The 17,396-nt window shown below is 50.5% G+C and overlaps 1 protein-coding gene across 1 annotated transcript in view; it reads left to right on the forward strand.

Moving 5' to 3' along the window:
• Nucleotides 1–5,297: 5,297 nt before the first annotated feature.
• Nucleotides 5,298–17,396, forward strand: part of FBN3 (fibrillin 3) — a 163,860-nt gene continuing 151,761 nt past the window's right edge. Inside the window, 1 exon segment of the mRNA XM_081895332.1 lies at nucleotides 5,298–5,385. The gene's annotated coding sequence lies outside the window, so the exon portion shown is untranslated.

Genomic DNA, 17,396 nt, shown 5'->3' on the forward strand with positions numbered 1-17,396 from the left:
TGAATCCACTCTGGCTCCAGAGGTGGTTGAGGACTCGGTGCCTACAGGTGAGCCTCCCCCTGGGCCCAGTAACCCTTCAGCCTCTCCTGAGCTGCAGAGGCTCAGGGCAGAGAGGCGGAGGGAACTGGTTTCTCCCGGGAGGAGTGCTCGCCTTAAGGCCAGGAGAGGCGGGTCTCCTGGGGGCCGGGACTGCCCTGGCCTCAGAGAAGATAAAGGCCAGTCAGCCCGGTCCCAGGTTGCGGGAGCAATGTCGTCGAAGAGCTGTTTCGGCCAGCATCCCGTCCTGTTTCCCCCAGAGTTCCTGTCCTTGCCCGGCTTCCCGCTGTGGATCCCGCTTCGCCTGAGGAGGACTGTCTGCCGACCCTCAACTCAGGTCCTGGACCTCGCCCCACAGTAACCTCCCCCCTGGACCAGCACATCCATGGGCAGAATTGCCAGTGGGACCTTTGTGAACTTAGACCCCATCCCTGCTTCACCTGGCGGCAGACAGGATCCTAAAATCATAGAATCATAGAGTTGGAAGAGACCCCAAGGGCCATCGAGTCCAACCCCCTGCCAAGCAGGAAACACCACCAGAGCACTCCTGACATGGTTGTCAAGCCTCTGCTTAAAGACCTCCAAAGAAGGAGACTCCACCACACTCCTTGGCAGCAAATTCCACTGTCAAACAGCTCTCACTGTCAGGAGGTTCTTCCTAATGTTTCGGTGGAATCTTCTTTCTTGTAGTTTGGATCCATTGCTCCGTGTCCGCTTCTCTGGAGCAGCAGAAAACAACCTTTCTCCCTCCTCTATGTGACATCCTTTTCTATATTTGAACATGGCTATCATATCACCCCTGAACCTCCTCTTCTCCAGGCTAAACATGCCCAGCTCCCTTAGCCGTTCCTCATAAGGCATCCTGACCGAATGTTGCTGCTCCCTCTCCAGCTCAGTGGAATCCGACTTCCTGCGAGCACCAGGCAAAGGCTCTGCTTGTGTCCAACAGGAAAAGCAAAAGACCCCGAAAGCGACAGGCTGCGCAGACAGGCTCCCTCCGACTCTCCAGGCAGTGACCTCATGCTAGATTAATGTGGAACGGCCCGGATTGATGGTGCTTGATGGAGGAGGCCGGGGGAGAGGAGGAGGAGGAGAAGGGGGAGATTTTGCAGTTGAGATGTTCATAGTCCTGTCCCCCCCCCTGCACTGTGCAACACTCGGAGTCTTGCAGGAACTTGGTCCCAGGATCTGGTCTGAAGGCACTTCAGCCTTGCTGGAGCTAAGCAGGTCCCAGATGGGTTGGTTCCTGGATGGGAGACCTCCTGGGAACCACGTGTTTGCTGCTCTGGGGGGTCATGAGACGGAGGAATGGGGTAATAAAAAGATCGGCTGTGTTGCATTGTTGATTGAGTTAAACAGACGTACACAGGAGGGGGAAAGTCGCAGAGGGTGCCACTGAAATTCGGGACACCAAGGCTTGCCACTGATCTGCATTGACCATGTAAAGCACTATAAAGGTAAAGGCACCCCTGACCGTCAAGGGACGCGGGTGGCGCTGTGGGTTAAACCACAGAGCCTAGGGCTTGCCGATCAGAAGGTTGGCGGTTCGAATCCCCACGACGGGGTGAGCTCCTGTTGCTCGGTCCCTGCTCCTGCCAACCTAGCAGTTCGAAAGCACGTCATGTGCAAGTAGATAAATAGGTACCACTCCAGCGGGAAGGCAAACGGCGTTTCTGTGCACTGCTCTGGTTCTCCAGAAGCGGCTTAGTCCTGCTGGCCACATGACCCGGAAGCTGTACGCCAGCTCCCTCGGCCAATAAAGCGAGATGAGCCCCGCAACCCCAGAGTCGGCCACGACTGGACCTAATGGTCAGGGGCCCCTTTACCTTTACCCCTGACCGTTAGGTCCAGCCGTTTGTTAAAGGTGCTGGGAATTGTGGCTCGGTGAGGGGAGAACTACAGTTCCCAGCGTTATTTGGTGGGAAGTGATGTGCTTTAGACGTACGGCATGCTCCACCCCGTCTGTGGGCTCTCCAGAGTGCACCCATGGCTTTCTGGGTGCAACTCATTCTGCGTCACCCCTCCCTGCTCCCCCCCAAAAGAAGGTCTTTATCTGAAGCATTTTGCACCCAGGACTACCTTCTTGCAATGCTGATTGCGTCGAGGGAAATGAGTCTTAATTCCTTTTTTTAAAAAAAAGATATTTATTGAGATTTTACAAACAAGGAAAATTACAACATAAGAAAAGAAAAAGAAAAAAGAAAAAGAAAAAATACAAAAATACAGAAAAAAGTACAAAATATGTGTGGGGGGGAAAACAATTAAAAACAAACCAATCTTTTCGTGTCTTATATTTCAATTACTCGTTTCCTGACCTCCTCACACCTCCCTTTTTTGTATTCCAGTTCACATAGTTAATTCAGCAAATCCTTTCCCTCTTTGTTTTTATCTTAATTATAAATCTTAACATATTGAACATCATATTGTCATCTAATTATCAATCCTTTTTTGCATATTCTTTTAACTTTGTTACTAAAACCATCTCATTTCAATCCTGCATCATTTTAACATTCATTAATTTTACAGTGTTTCTGCAGATAGTCTTTAAATTTCTTCCAATTTTCTTCCACCAACTCTTCTCCCTGGTCGCGGATTCTGCCAGTCATTTCCGCCAATTCCATATAGTCCATCACTTTCATCTGCCATTCTTCCAAGGTGGGTAGATCTTGTGTCTTCCAATATTTCGTGATGAGTATTCTTGCTGCTGTTGTAGCATACATAAAAAAAAAAATCTGTCCTTCTTTGGATGAGTCTTAATTCCTGATTCTTTCAGGAAGCAGGGGATTTGGGGCTGCGGCTGAGAGCATGCAGGATCCTGGATTCTCTTCCATCTGCCCAACTGTGTCTAGCAAAGAGAGAAGGAGCCTGAACACAAACTTTTCCTTTGCTCCAAGCTTCCCCCCAAAACCAACTCTTTCTCCCCATGTGGCAGAGCAGCCGGTCGTACCATTCTGCCATCTACATGTTCAGGCAAACACGTCCATTTCAGGGTTTTCCTCAGGGATTCTGGCCTCGGCATTCCCACATCTTTCTGCAAATTAGAGACCCGCGGCTTGGCTTTGAGACCTGAATTGCAAAATTCGGGAAAGGCGGAATTAGGGGAAAAAACCATGGCTGAATTTTTGTTCACAGGGGGTTTTAGGAAATGCAAGCAAACTGTAAAATGGTGAAGGGACCCCTGACCATTAGGTCCAGTCGTGGCCAGCTCTGGGGTTGCGGCGCTCATCTCGCTTTACTGGCCGAGGGAGCCGGCGTACAGCTTCCGGGTCATGTGGCCAGCAGAACTAAGCCGCTTCTGGCGAACCAGAGCAGCACACGGAAACGCCGTTTACCTTCCTGCCAGAGCGGTACCTATTTATCTACTTGCACTTTGACGTGCTTTCGAACTGCTAGGTTGGCAGGAGCAGGGACCGAGCAATGGGAGCTCACCCCGTCATTGCGGGGATTCGAACCGCCGACCTTCTGATCGGCAAGTCCTAGGCTCTGTGGTTTAACCCACAGCACCACCCACGTCCCAGCGCCACCCACGTCCTGTATGGGATGCAAATTGTATCAGATTTTCCTCCCATCATAGAATCGCGGAGATGGAAGGGGCATAAAGAGTTCTCTAGTCCAACCGCCCGGAATGGCAGAATCTCAGCCAAATCTGGCTCCTGGGCACTGGCAACCCACGCTATGTCAAGCCAACAGGCACTAGCAACCCACACTATGTCACTGGCAATGCCGGTGACTGCATGCAAACCGCGGCAGACTTTGGACAGCTAAAGTTCAGGGTTCCCCATGGCCTCTAACACTCAGTTCTACAGCATTGTTGTGCCAGTTGTCGTAGACAAGAGTTTCCCAAACTTGGGGGTCCAGTTGTTTTGGGGAACTACAAGTCCCCTCATCCCTAGCTAGCAGAACCAGGGACCAGGGACGCTGGGAACTGTGGTCCGAAAACAGCTGAGACCCAAGTTTACAAAACCCTCTTAGACAAGTTTGGGAAACCCTCGTAGACAGTCCTGGAACCAGTGACCCGACTTAGCATACTGTTCCCATTTAGGCGCTTCGATTCAGACCCATGAGGACTAGAAAATTGCTTTGCTTTTAGGGAACACAGATCATAGCTCATAGCGAGAGCTCCTCCTCCTAGTTCCTCCAGGTATTGTTTAATGCCAGTCTATGTAGGTCAGTGGCAGAGTGCGCAAACTTAAGGGACGCGGGTGGCGCTGTGGGTTAAACCACAGAGCCTAGGACTTGCTGATCAGAAGATCGGCAGTTCGAGTCCCCGCGACGGGGTGAGCTCCCATTGCTCGGTCCCTGCTCCTGCCAACATAGCAGTTCAAAAGCACGTCAAAGTGCAAGTAGATAAATAGGTACCACTCCGACGGGAAGGTAAACGGCGTTTCCGTGTGCTGCTCTGGTTCGCCAGAAGCGGCTTAGTCCTGCTGGCCACATGACCCGGAAGCTGTATGCCGGCTCCCTTGGACAATAAAGCGAGATGAGCGCCGCAACCCCAGAGTCGGTCACGACTGGACCTAATGGTCGGGGGTCCCTTTACCTTTTTTATGTAGGTCGGCAGTATAGTGCACAAACTTCCTGGTTTCACAAAACGCTTTCGCCTGATGAAGAGCTTTGTGGAACCCTGAGGCTGGCGCCCACGAAAAGTTCCCAACTGCTTAGGAAAAACCTCCTCTCCGGCCTTGGGAACGCAGGCAGGCGGTGGGGGTTTCGCCACCGCCCACCAGACTTTCCCTTTACCCATTTAAGGGGAACAATAGACAGGCCAAATTGGCTTTCTCTCGTCTTTCATTCATTCCTCTCTCCTTCTTCCCACTGCAAGGCCCTTTGAAGTCGAGGGATGTGTTATTAATTTTCCCCCTCTGCCACCCACAGCCTTTCACGCCTGGGAGTCGAGGAGCTGTCCTGGGGAGGGGAAATTGGGGGGGGGGGATGAAGGAGGGAAGGAGGCAGGCGGCTTTCCGGGGTCTCCAGGCCCAACAGAACCAGGGGGCCAAGGAGACATTAGGGAGACGGCAGCCCCTGCTTTTGAAAGCCCACAACCACCGGCTAAACCCCTCCACCTTATGCCCCCCCCCACTGCCTTCAACCAAGCCTTGAAGTTAAAAACTTTTGGCTGAAGAATGCAGTCTTCCTCCCTCTCTGCCCCCTCCTCTTCTCCCTCCTCCCCACCCAGCACCCCTTCTCAAGCTGCAAGGACCTCCCCCTGCCCGATTTGGAGGTCTCTCTCCTCCTTTTCTCCAAAAAGGCTGCGATTCCCCCCTCTCTTTCTCCCCCCCCCCTCCTGCCCGGCTCAGAACTTAAACAAAGAAATCCACGGCTCATCTTTGGAATTCTAGGACCAAGAAGGTATCTGTAAAACTTCTATCTATTCTTTTTTGTTTAAAACATCGCTCCAGATTACTGCAATGGTTTTGGGTTGGGGGGGGGGTTGTTGGCGGCGGAGGGGGGACGAGACGGACACCCGCCAGGAAAACTATTCCAGTGACTTTTGCAAATGGGGCGGGTGCGTTTCCTTTGCTGCGCCGTCCTTTGTCGCCCCTCTCCCTTCTCTCTGCGCCCCCCCCCCGTTTTCTTTGTTCACTTCTGACATTCCTCAGTCCATAGTCTTTCTTCCTCGATCCCACCTAGGAGAAGGCTAGCAAGAGACCCCCGCCCTCGAGATCCCGTTCTCTCCACTTTTGGGGGATGAGTTGGGGGTGCTTTTGGGAATGACAAGAAAGCACAATTCTCTCACCCCCCCCCCAACTACTCAAAACTTTGTAAGGGGGCTTCGGAAGAGTTTCCCACGGACACCTAAAAAGGAAACCTCGGGCTCGAAAGCGGAATTTTCCGTCTTCTTGTCCCGGATCGCAGGAGTGAGTCTGTCTGCTTTCAAAAAAATATATAATTTTATTTTTTAAAAAGCCAGCCTCCCTCTCTCGTCCTCTCCCTCCCTGCACCATTGACAAGGAGGTAGATTCGGTTCTCTCTCTTCCGGGCGTGATCGCGGAGACCTAAGCGGAGATTTCGAACGGGGATGTGGCGGGACACAACCGCTTCCCCCGTGCAAGTCCATCTGGATGCGCGTCGTGCGCCCTGGCGCACGGCTCCCATTCATTGCGCGGGGAACTCTTGTGCCGGCGTGTGCGTGTGTTTGTGTTGCTCGCTTGCGTGGAGTTCCTGCATGCCCTGCCTACCTTAGATTGCTCTGGGGGTGCCGCACCCACACCCCTATTCCCCTTGGTGGCCCCGGTTCGCGCGCCCCCGAGCCCTGGAGCAGTCAAACGCAGCGCATAGCTGGGCAAGGCAGATCCAGAGGGGTCTCTTTGTTCCTCTTCATGCTTCCTCCCCCTGCTAATTTTTAGGAGGGGGGGTGGGTTAAGCTTTCTCACATGTTGCTCCGAGAGCCTCTGGTATGCCCACCCCCCTCGGTGCTGCTGGGAGAGATTTGCAAAATGGGTGACACCTCCCCCGGTTCCCCGAGAGTTGTATATGTGAGAACGGTTCTGTTTGCAACTTGAATAAAATATTTTTTGGGGGGGGCAGTTAAGCCCAGCCCTGCATGATATGGTGCACGCGCACCATTGGAACGGCAATCCCCGTTAACTTTGGGGCCCCCCGGCACCCTCAAATATTTTATTGGGGAGGACCGAGGCGTTGCCTTCTATAGTTTGCGACACCGACTAGTTTTGTTTGGGGCGCGCGTTCTTGTTGAGTTTGGGGGGGGGAGAGGTTTGGGGTTTGATGAGGATGGTGGGGGGGGTTCCCTGCTTCTGATGAGGGGCGTTAAAATGGGTTGCACATCAGGGGCAAAGTTCGTGGGGGGAGAAAGGAGCTCCGAGGACATTCCTGCGCTCCTGCTCTGACCGCCAAACGCCCCACATGTCCAGGGTGACAGAGTGGGGAGATTCGCACACGAGGAGGCGCCCATGTGTGGAGTGCCATTGCGGATCAAACTGGAAGAGGGGCATAGCCCGGTATATGTGTGTGTGTGTGTGTGTGTGTGTGTGTGACTCAAGAGGTAGTGATTTTCATCTCAGCATCTCTAGAAAGCAGTCACCAGGACCAACAATCTGACTCCGTCTAAGACAGCTTCTGAATCACTCATGAGGACTAAAACATAGGTAGGCAAACTAAGGCCCCGGGGGCCAGATCTGGCGCAATCGCCTTCTCAATCCGGCCCGCGGACGATCCGGGAATCAGCGTGTTTTCACATGAGTAGAATGTGTCCTTTTATTTAAAATGCATCTGTGGGTTATTTGTGGGGCCTGCCTGGTGTTTATGCATGAGTGGAATGTGTGCTTTTATTTAAAACGCATCTTATTTGGGGTGCATAGGAATTCGTTCATTCCCCCCTCCCAAAAAATATAGCCTGGCCCCCCACAAGGTCTGACGGACAGTGGACCGGCCCCCTGCTGAAAAAGTTTGCTGACCCGTGGACTAGAATCTTAGGTTGCTCCCAGACAATCTGTTGCATGAGCATGCAGCCTTATAAAATAATTACATGACATAACAACAACAACAACAACAATAATAATTTATACCCCGCCCATCTGGCTGGGCTTCCCCAGCCACTCTGGGCAGCTTCCAACAAAATATTTAAATACAGTAATCCATCAAACATTAAAAGCTTCCCTAAACAGAGCTGCCTTCAGATGTCTTCTAGTATCGTTCACCTTCCTCCGTTGCTTTCTGGTTGGACTCATTGCCAGCTCTGCCTCCTGCAGCCAATCGGAAGCCGCGCCTTGGTTTCTGAACATTTTGGAAGTCGAACGGACTTCTGGAACAGATTCCGTTCGACTTCCGAGGTACCACTGTAGTCCAATCATTTTAAAGTCCTCTTTCGTTGCAACTACTTCCCATTTGTTCGCGTACAGAATTCTGGCTACAGTGGCAGCAACACATAAACAATATAACCACCTTTTTGGGGGACCACATGACCATCGTCTTGGCAAAGGCGATACCATCCTTTCACCTTCCTTTAGCATAGGCTTTGGCTCACTTCCTTGAGCAATCTTGGATTTACCGTACTCGGATTACTATGCACTGTCTCAGACAGTGGTTAGGGCAGTAGGTCAGGGCCTGGGTTCAAATCTTCATGTAGGTATGAAGATCCCTTCGCTGGGATGCGGGTGGCACTGTGGATTAAATCACAGACCCTAGGACTTGCCGATCAGAAGGTCAGCAGTTCAAATCCCCGTGACGGGGTGAGCTCCCGTTGCTCGGTCCCTGCTCCTGCCCACCTAGCAGTTCGAAAGCATGTCAAAGTGCAAGTAGATAAATAGGTACAGCTCCAGCAGGAAGGTAAACAGCGTTTCCGTGCGCTGCTCTGGTTCGCCAGAAGTGGCTTAGTCCTGCTGGCCACATGACCCGGAGGTTGTACGCCGGCTCCCTCGGCCAATAAAGCGAGATGAGCGCCGCAACCCCAGAGTCGGTCACGACTGGACATTATGGTCAGGTGTCCCTTTACCTTTTACCTATCCCTTCGCTAATTTGATCTTGGCTGAGCCTGGCTCTCAAAGTAGTCTAATCTGCCCTGTAATATGGCTTCTCTCCCCCACCCCCCTAAAAAAGCTGAATTAGTTTTTTGTCTGGGCAATTAGCGTCGGAAAAAATTCAGCTTGCATCGAGACATTTTCTGATGCCCTAGAGAGCCATCTCATTTAGCATGTTTACTTTACTTGCATTTTGTAAACAAAGCTAAAAGCTATGGGGACGGGGGGGGGGGAAGGCTTTGCGTATTATTGTTTGTGCGGTTGGAACCCATTCTTTGTTAATTATGACATTGATTCCTCCCCCCTCCTCCGGAAAAATTAACAGCTTGGGGAAATGTCCGGAAAATTCTCAGTTTGGGAAAAGCGACCACCCTGCAGAATGAAGCCTAGCTCACAGGGTTGTTGTGATGATAAAACATACTGTTTTTTGTTTGCAAGCGAAACTATAGTCTGTTTTATCGTTGCAAACAAACAAAGCAGACTGCCTTTTTCCATGGGTACAGAGTCAAGCCATTGGGCTGTCTATACCACACTGAGGGTGCTTGATCTTTCTCTCTCTCTTGGCTTAAGAGAGACCCCAATTGGTCTCTAGTACAAGGCGGGTACACAGAGCCTAGGACTTGCTGATCAGAAGGTCGGCGGTTCGAATCCCCACCACGGGGTGAGCTCCCATTGCTCGGTCCCTGCTCCTGCCAACCTAGCAGTTCGAAAGCACGCCAAAGTGCAAGTAGATAAATAGGTACCACTCTGGCGGGAAGATAAACGGCGTTTCCATGCGCTGCTCTGGTTTCGCCCAAAGCGGCTTCGTCCTGCTGGCCACATGACCCGGAAGCTGTACGCCGGCTCCCTCGGCCAGTAAAGTGAGATGAGCGCCGCAACCCCAGAGTCGGCCACGACTGGACCTAATGGTCAGGGGTCCCTTTACCTTTACATGTCTCATTTAGTACAACCTGCAAAGCAGAAACCTCCATCGTCCACCATCTTCCAAGGATGTCCGTTCTACTGTTGAACAGCTCTTGCCACCAGAAAGTTCTTCCTGGAATCTTCTTTCATGTAACTTGAAGCCACGGGTTCGAGTCCTCCCCTCCAGACCAGGAGGAAACAAGCTTGCTCCATCTCCCACGCGGCAGCCCTGTAGATACTTGAAGATGGCTCTCATATCTCCTCTTTTCCAGGCTAAACATGCCCAACTCCTTCAACCGTTCCTCATCAGGCTTGGTTTCCAGGCCCTTGATCATCTCAGTCACCCTCCTCTGCCCACCTTCCAGCTTGTCAACATCCTTCTTAAATTGTGGTGCCCAGAATTGGACACGGTATCCCAGGTGTGGTCTGACCAAGGCAGAATAGAGTGGGACTATGCCTTCCCTTGATCTGGACACTAGAACTTCTGTTGATGCCCCCTAGAATAACATTAGGGTTTTTTTGCTGCTGCATCACACTGTGGACTCATGTGAAACTCCTGGTCCACCAAGACCCCCAGATGCTTTCAACGAGTACTGCTAGAAAGCCAGGTGTCACCAATTTTATACCTGTGAAGCTGTTTTTTTTTCTGTTTAAGTGTAAACTCTGACATTTGTCGCTCTTGAAGGTCACCTTGAATTCTGATTCTGTCTTCTGCGGCGTCAGCTACCCTTCCCAGTTTAATAATATTAATAATAATAATAATAAATTTTATTTATACCCCGCCCTCCCCAGCCATGACAGGGCTCAGGGTGGCTAACACCAGATATAAAACAATTGGTTGAAATACAGTGGTACCTCGGCTTAAGTACTTAATTCGTTCAGGAGGTCTGTTCTTAACCTGAAACTGTTCTTAACCTGAAGCACCACTTTAGCTAATGGGGCCTCCCGCTGCCGCCGTGCCACCGGAGCACGATTTCTGTTCTCATCCTGAAGCAAAGTTCTTAACCCGAGGTACTATTTCTGTAACCTGAAGCGTATGTAAGCTGAAACGTATGTAACCCGAGGTACCACTGTACAACTTAAAAATCAAGATTAAAATACAAGATTAAAATGCAGCCTCATTTCAGCAGAAACTCAAGAACTTTTTTGGGGATGAAAACGTCCAAGTCTTCACCAAGGCTAACTGTCCAGACTGGTCCCACGTGGGCCAGAAAAAAGCCGGGGAAGTCCCCAAGTAGGAGTTCCATCACAGAAGGAAAAAGGAAAAAAGAAAGAGGGGGAGGGGATCAAGTTGATTCCAAGTCAAAGGCCAGGCGGAACAGCTCTGTCTTACAGGTCCTGTGGAAAGAAATCAGATCCTGCAGGGCCCTGGTCTCATGAGACAGAGCGTTCCACCAGGCCGGAGCCAGAGTTGAAAAGGCCCTGGCTCTGGTTGAGGCTAATCTGACTTCCTTAGGGCCTGGGACCACTGTTGTTGTTGTTTAGTCATTTAGTTGTATCCGACTCTTCGTGACCCCCTGGACCAGAGCACACCAGGCCCTCCTGTCTTCCACTGCCTCCCGCAGTTTGGTCAGACTCATGCTGGTAGCTTCGAGAACACTGTCCCACCATCTCGTCCTCTGTCGTCCCCTTCTCCTTGTGCCCTCCATCTTTCCCAACATCAGGGTCTTTTCCAGGGAGTCCTCTCTTCTCATGAGGTGGCCAAAGTATTGGAGCCTCAGCTTCAGGACCTGTCCTTCCAGTGAGCACTCAGGGCTGATTTCCTTCCGAATGGAGAGGTTGGATCTTCTTGCAGTCCATGGGACTCTCAAGAGTCTCCTCCAGACCAGAATTCAAAAGCATCAATTTTTCAGCCAGCTCTCACTTCCGTACATCACTACTGGGAACCAGGACCTCTAGGGTGTTGCTATTTATGGACCTTAAGGTCCTCCATGAAAGCGAGCCAATCTGAAATCAGCTGAGGAGGGTATTCTGATCGGCAGCCCCCAGGTCAGATCTGTGCTGTTCTGCCTTTGCAGGCAAGCGACTTCCCCATGCCTCACACCATCTCTGTTGGGGTCTCTGTCTCGCTGAGGTTTGGGCATTAAGCCCCTCTCAGATTTCCTTTCCCTGGGAATCCAACCGAGCCAGAGCTGCGATGATTGACTGGAATGACCATTCATTTTTCATTTCCTTTCTTCTTACAGTCACTCTTCCATGCTCCCTGTTAAGTTAATCCCAATTCAGAGAGGCGCGCCGTGAGCTCAAAGGGATTCCAGAGCAAGATAAACCAGGGGAGAGTAGCGGAGATGTTTACTACGGTTGCCCAAATTGGGAAGAGGGAACGGACAGGCATGTCTTGAGCAGATAACCAGAGCTTCTCAAAAATGCGTTTGGCTGTGATAGTGGTCCCACGTGACTGAGGGCGCCTGAGGAGATCCATTTAAGAGGGGCATGTGGGCGGTGCTGTGGTCTAAACCACTGAGAATCTTGGGCTTGCCTATCGGAAGGTCGTTGGGTCGAATCCCCACGATGGGGTGAGCTCCCGTTGCTCTGTCCCAGCTCCTGCCAACTTAGCAGTTCGAAGTATGCCAGCGCAAGTAGATAAATAGGTACCGCTCTGGCGGGAAGGTAAACGGCATTTCCGTGCGCTCTGGTTTCCGTCACGGTGTCCAGTTGTGCCAGAAGCGGTCATGACTGAATGTGTTTTAAGCGTTTGTAGAATCATAAAAGCGGGATGTGGGAGGCACTGTGGGTTAAACCACAGAGCCTAGGACTTGCTGATCAGAAGGTTGGCGGTTCGAATCCCCGCAATGATGGGGTGAGCTCCTGTTGCTCAGTCCCTGCTCCTGCCCAACTAGCAGTTCGAAAGCACATCAAAGTGCAAGTAGATAAATAGGTACCGCTCTGGCGGGAAGGTAAACGGCATTTCCATGCGCTCTGGTTTCTGTCACGGTGTCCCACTGCACCAGAAGCGGTTTAGTCCTGCTGGCCACATGACCTGGAATAATAATAATAATAATAATTAATAATAATAATAATAATAATAATAATAATAATAATAATAATAATAATAAATTATTTATACCCCGCCCATCTGGCTGGGCTTCCCCAGCCACTCTGGGCAGTTTCCAGAAAAATATTAAAATACTATAATACACCAAACATTAAAAGCTTCCCTAAACAGGGCTGCCTTCAGATGTCTTCTAAAAGTCTGGTAGTTGTTGTTCTCTTTGACATCTGGTGGGAGGGCGTTCCACAGGGAAGGCGCCACCACCGAGAAGGCCCTCTGCCTGGTTCCCTGTAACTTGGCTTCTCGCAGTGAGAGAACCGCCAGAAGACCCTCGGTGCTGGACCTCGGTGTCCGGGTAGAAAGATGGGGGTGGAGACGCTTCTTCAGATATACCTGGAAAGCTGCCTGCAGACAAACGCCGGCTCCCTCGGCCTGAAAGTGAGATGAGCGCCGGAACCCAGTAGTCGCCTTTGACTGGACTGAACCAGCCAGGGGTCCTTTACCTTTTAGCTTACCATTTAAGAGAGAGAAAGAGAGAGACTTTTGATCTTCCAGTAGGACAGGGCAGAAAACTATATACAGTGGTACCTCAGGTTACAGACACTTCAGGTTGCAGACGCTTCAGGTTACAGACTCCACTAACCCAGAAATAATGCTTCAGGTTAAGAACTTTGCTTCAGGATGAGAACAGAAATCGTGCGGTGGCAGCAGGAGGCCCCATTAGCTAAAGTGGTACCTCAGGTTAAGAACGGACCTCCGGAACGAATTAAGTTCTTAACCCGAGGTACCACTTTATACGAAGAATTGTAGAATTGTAGAGTCAGAAGGGACCTCATGAGTCATCTAGTCTGACCTTTGCAATGCTTGCGTCTTTTTCCCAAGGTGATGCTCAAACCCATGTGCCTAAGAGCATCATGCTCTACCAATTGAACTAAATGATGATATGTGACTTAGAGGGCCTGATGAGATCAATTTGAGAGAGAGAGAGAGAGAGAGAGAGAGCGCTCTGAGGAAGGAGAGTCCATCACTTTCCAAGGGAGCACATTCCACTGTCTTGCCAGTAAGAGGAGAAGGCTGTCTTCTTTGGTTATCAGGGACGTTTTAACTGAGATTCCTGCTTTGCAAGCGGTTGGACTAGACACAGACCCTCCAAGTATCCCTATTTTCCAGGGACAGTCCCGGATTTACAGAAGCTGACCTGGTTTCCGATTGGAGTGCCCTGCTTTCCCTTAAAGGTAAAAGGGACCCCTCACCATTAGGTCCAGTCGTGGCCGACTCTGGGGTTGCGGCGCTCATCTCGCTTTATTGGCCGAGGGAGCTGGCGTACAGCTTCCAGGTCATGTGGCCGGCAGGACGAAGCCGCTTCTGGCGAACCAGAGCAGCGCACGGAAACGCTGTTTCCCTTCCCGTCTGAGCGGTACCTATTTATCTACTTGCACTTTTATGTGCTTTCAAACTGCTAGGTTGGCAGGAGCAGGGACCGAGCAACGGGAGCTCGCCCCGTCGCAAGGATTCGAACCGCCGACCTTCTGATCGGCAAGCCCTAGGCTCTGTGGTTTGGACCACAGCGCCACCCGCGTTTTCCTAAGAGGTCCCTATTTTCATTAGAGAAATGTTGGCAGGTAGGGAGTTTTGCAACCCTTGAAACAAGGAGATGAGTAACTATACAACCAGTGCTTTTTGTATAGAGGAATGGGCAAATCTCTCAATTTCTGATTTTCCCTGTTTCTCATTTCTCCACACTTTAAGTTAGAGATGTCCTACGTCCGGAATTTCTTGGACACAGCCAGAATACGGCATTCAGAAACAGTCTCTGGGTGAAAATCGCTGAAATGTCTGGGAAAATCCAGACGTATAGCAACCCATGTCAGAAATCTAGACTTTTGTGTCCAGATTTTCACTTTTTTTTGAAATGCAGCAACCCTGCTTTCAGTTCGGTTATCTGTATTTCCACATCAGTCTGCAAACTTTTTTTTTTTAAATCCTCATTAGAATCCAGCACCCCTCTAGCAACATTGCTACTGAAAATGCACGCTTCTGCAAATAAATTTCTCCCGGTTATAGTGCATTATTGCAATAAGGTTATGAATGCAAGTAGGTGCATTTCTAAGCATGGCTGTACACCTTTGCTTAACGGGAGACGTGCATTGCAAAATTCAGGAAACTGTGAATTTTCGCAGGCTAGCAATGTTTGTGCCTTGTTTCAGAAAGTGCAAATTGTAATCTGTTTGCTTGTAACTGCAATCTGAATTGAGTTTCTCAGCCATCTCACCATGCACAGAATTGCAGGCGAAGACTCTAAGGGGCTTGAGATGCCTTTGTTTCGGATGCCATCCAGGTTGTAAACTCGTTGGGTGGTCTTCAGGTGGAATAACAAAGCGCCTTCCAGCTGGAATGTAGGCTCAGGAGGGGTTGGGCCATATGGCAGGAAAATGCTAGGCTGGGTGCTTAAACCCAGGGACATAGGGAGTTGCTTTAGAACAGCTCAAAGTATTTGTCAAACTAGCCCCTACTGCAACGCGCTCTACATAGGGCTACCTTTGAAGGTGACCCGGAAACTGCAATTAATCCAGAATGCGGCAGCTAGACTGGTGACTGGGAGTGGCCACTGGGACCACATAACACCGGTCCTGAGAGATCTGCATTGGCTCCCAGTAGTTTCCGAGCACAATTCAAAGTGTTGGTGTTGACCTTGAAAGCCCTAAACGGCCCCAGTCCTGTATACCTGAAGGAGCGTCTCCACGGCCATCGTTCAGCCCGGACACTGAGGTCCAGCTCTGAAGGCCTTCTGGTGCTTCCCTCATTGCCAGAAGTGAGGGCCTTCTCGGTGGTGGCGCCCGCCCTGTGGAACGCCCTCCCTTCAGATGTGAAGGAAATAAGTAGCTATCCTATCTTTAAAATACATCTGAAGGCACCCTGTTCAGGGAAGTTTTTAATATTTAATGCTGTATTGTTTTTAATACTTGATTGGGAGCCGCCCAGAGTGGCTGGGGAAACTCAGCCAGGTGGGCGGGGTATAAATAATAAATTATTATTATTATTATTATTATTATTATTATTATTATTATATTACATATTGTCTGCTCTGACTGGCAGCTGCTGTCCAGGGATGCAAATAGGGGACATTCTGCACTTGGAAATGCCAGAGGTCTTCTAAACCCAGGCATATAGGGAGTTGCTTTAGAACAGCTCGAAGTATTTGTCCATCTAGCCCCATATTGTCTGCTCAGACTGGCAGCCCCTCTCTGGGGATGCAAATGGGACATTCTGCAATTAGAAATTCCAGGGTTCTTCAGCAATAATTCCCAGATAGCAATAATTCACAACAAAAATGCTGGTGAGTTTTCATGAGGATGTAAATAATAATAATAGAAAAATAAACCATCAACTAATGTGGTGCTGTGGATTAAACCACAGAGCCTAGGACTTGCCGATCAGAAGGTCAGCAGTTCGAATCCCCGCAATGACGGGGTGAGCTCCCGTTGCTCGGTCCCTGCTCCTGCCAACCTAGCAGTTCGAAAGCACCTCAAAGTGCAAGTAGATAAATAGGTACCACTCTGGCAGGAAGGTAAACGGCATTTCCGTGCACTGCTCTGGTTCGCCAGAAGCGGCTTAGTCCTGCTGGCCACATGACCCGGAAGCTGTACGCCGGCTCCCTCAGCCAATAAAGAGAGATGAGCGCCGCAACACCAGAGTCGGCCACGACTGGACCTAATGGTCAGGGGTCCCTTTACCTAATGTAGAGATGTAGAAATCTAAACTGAATTTAAGGCTGGGCGAATGAGAAACAGGATGAACCCCAAACTGGCAGATCTGCAAAATTCCCTAGTTAGGGTCTTTCCCCCTGAACATTGCTCCCTCTTGCACCATCTGATTTCAATGTCAAAAGTTAATTTCACAATCAGAGTGTGGGTTGTTTGCCACAGGCTTCTGTTCCTTTGCTTCTTTCCCCTTCCACATGGCTGATGTGCAGTCATGCGCATTGATGTGCTCCTATGTGCAGTGGGTTGGACTAGAGGACCCCGGGGTCCCTTCCAACTAATCTTGACTCTTTTTCTGAGTGCAATGAGACCCCTTTGTGCGGCATTGAGCTGGTGTGTATACAGTGGTACCTCGGGTTACATACGCTTCAGGTTACAGACTCCGCTAACCCAGAAATAGTACCTCGGGTTAAGAACTTTGCTTCAGGATGAGAACAGAAATTGTGCTCCAGCGGCGCAGCAGGAGGCCCCATTAGCTAAAGTGGTGCTTCAGGTTAAGAATGGACCTCTGGAACGAATTAAGTACTTAACCCGAGGTACCACTGTATATGCTCCCACACTCTGGCAAAACACCACACCCCAAAACCATCTTGTTACAACCGTATTTGTTGTTGTTGAGTCGTTTAGTCATGTCCGACTCTTCGTGACCCCCTGGACCAGAGCACGCCAGGCACTCCTGTCTTCCACTGCCTCCCCCAGTTTGGTCAAACTCATGCTGGTAGCTTTGAGAACCATCTCGTCCTCTGTCATCCCCTTCTCCTTGTGCCCTCCATCTTTCCCAACATCAGGATCTTTTCCAGGGAGTCTTCTCTTCTCATGAGGTGGCCAAAGTCTTGGAGCCTCAGCTTCAGCATCTGTCCTTCCAGTGAGCACTCAGGGCTGATTTCCTTCCGAATGAAGAGATTTGATCTTCTTGCAGTCCATGGGACTCTCAAGGGTCTCCTCCAGCACCAGAATTCAAAAGCATCCATTCTTCGGCGATCCATTCAACTGCGGAGCTTGCAGCCGGGACTGCTGCAACAAACAGCCATGCAAGCCTTTGGGAGGCAGAGATGCATGAGGGCATCAGAGAAGGGAGTGAAGGAGAGAGGGATGGAGGCCAATGTTGCCCACGACACCCCTGACCATCCTTCAAGGCACCTCAGGGTGCCACTGCTCAACGGTTGCAAACCCCGACCGTAAAACAGTGGCAAAGCTACCTGCTCCAACACCTGGAGCAGCGTACAT

This window comes from Podarcis melisellensis (assembly GCF_964234715.1).
Source record: "Podarcis melisellensis genome assembly, chromosome: 18".
Classification (NCBI taxonomy): Eukaryota; Metazoa; Chordata; class Lepidosauria; order Squamata; family Lacertidae; genus Podarcis; species Podarcis melisellensis.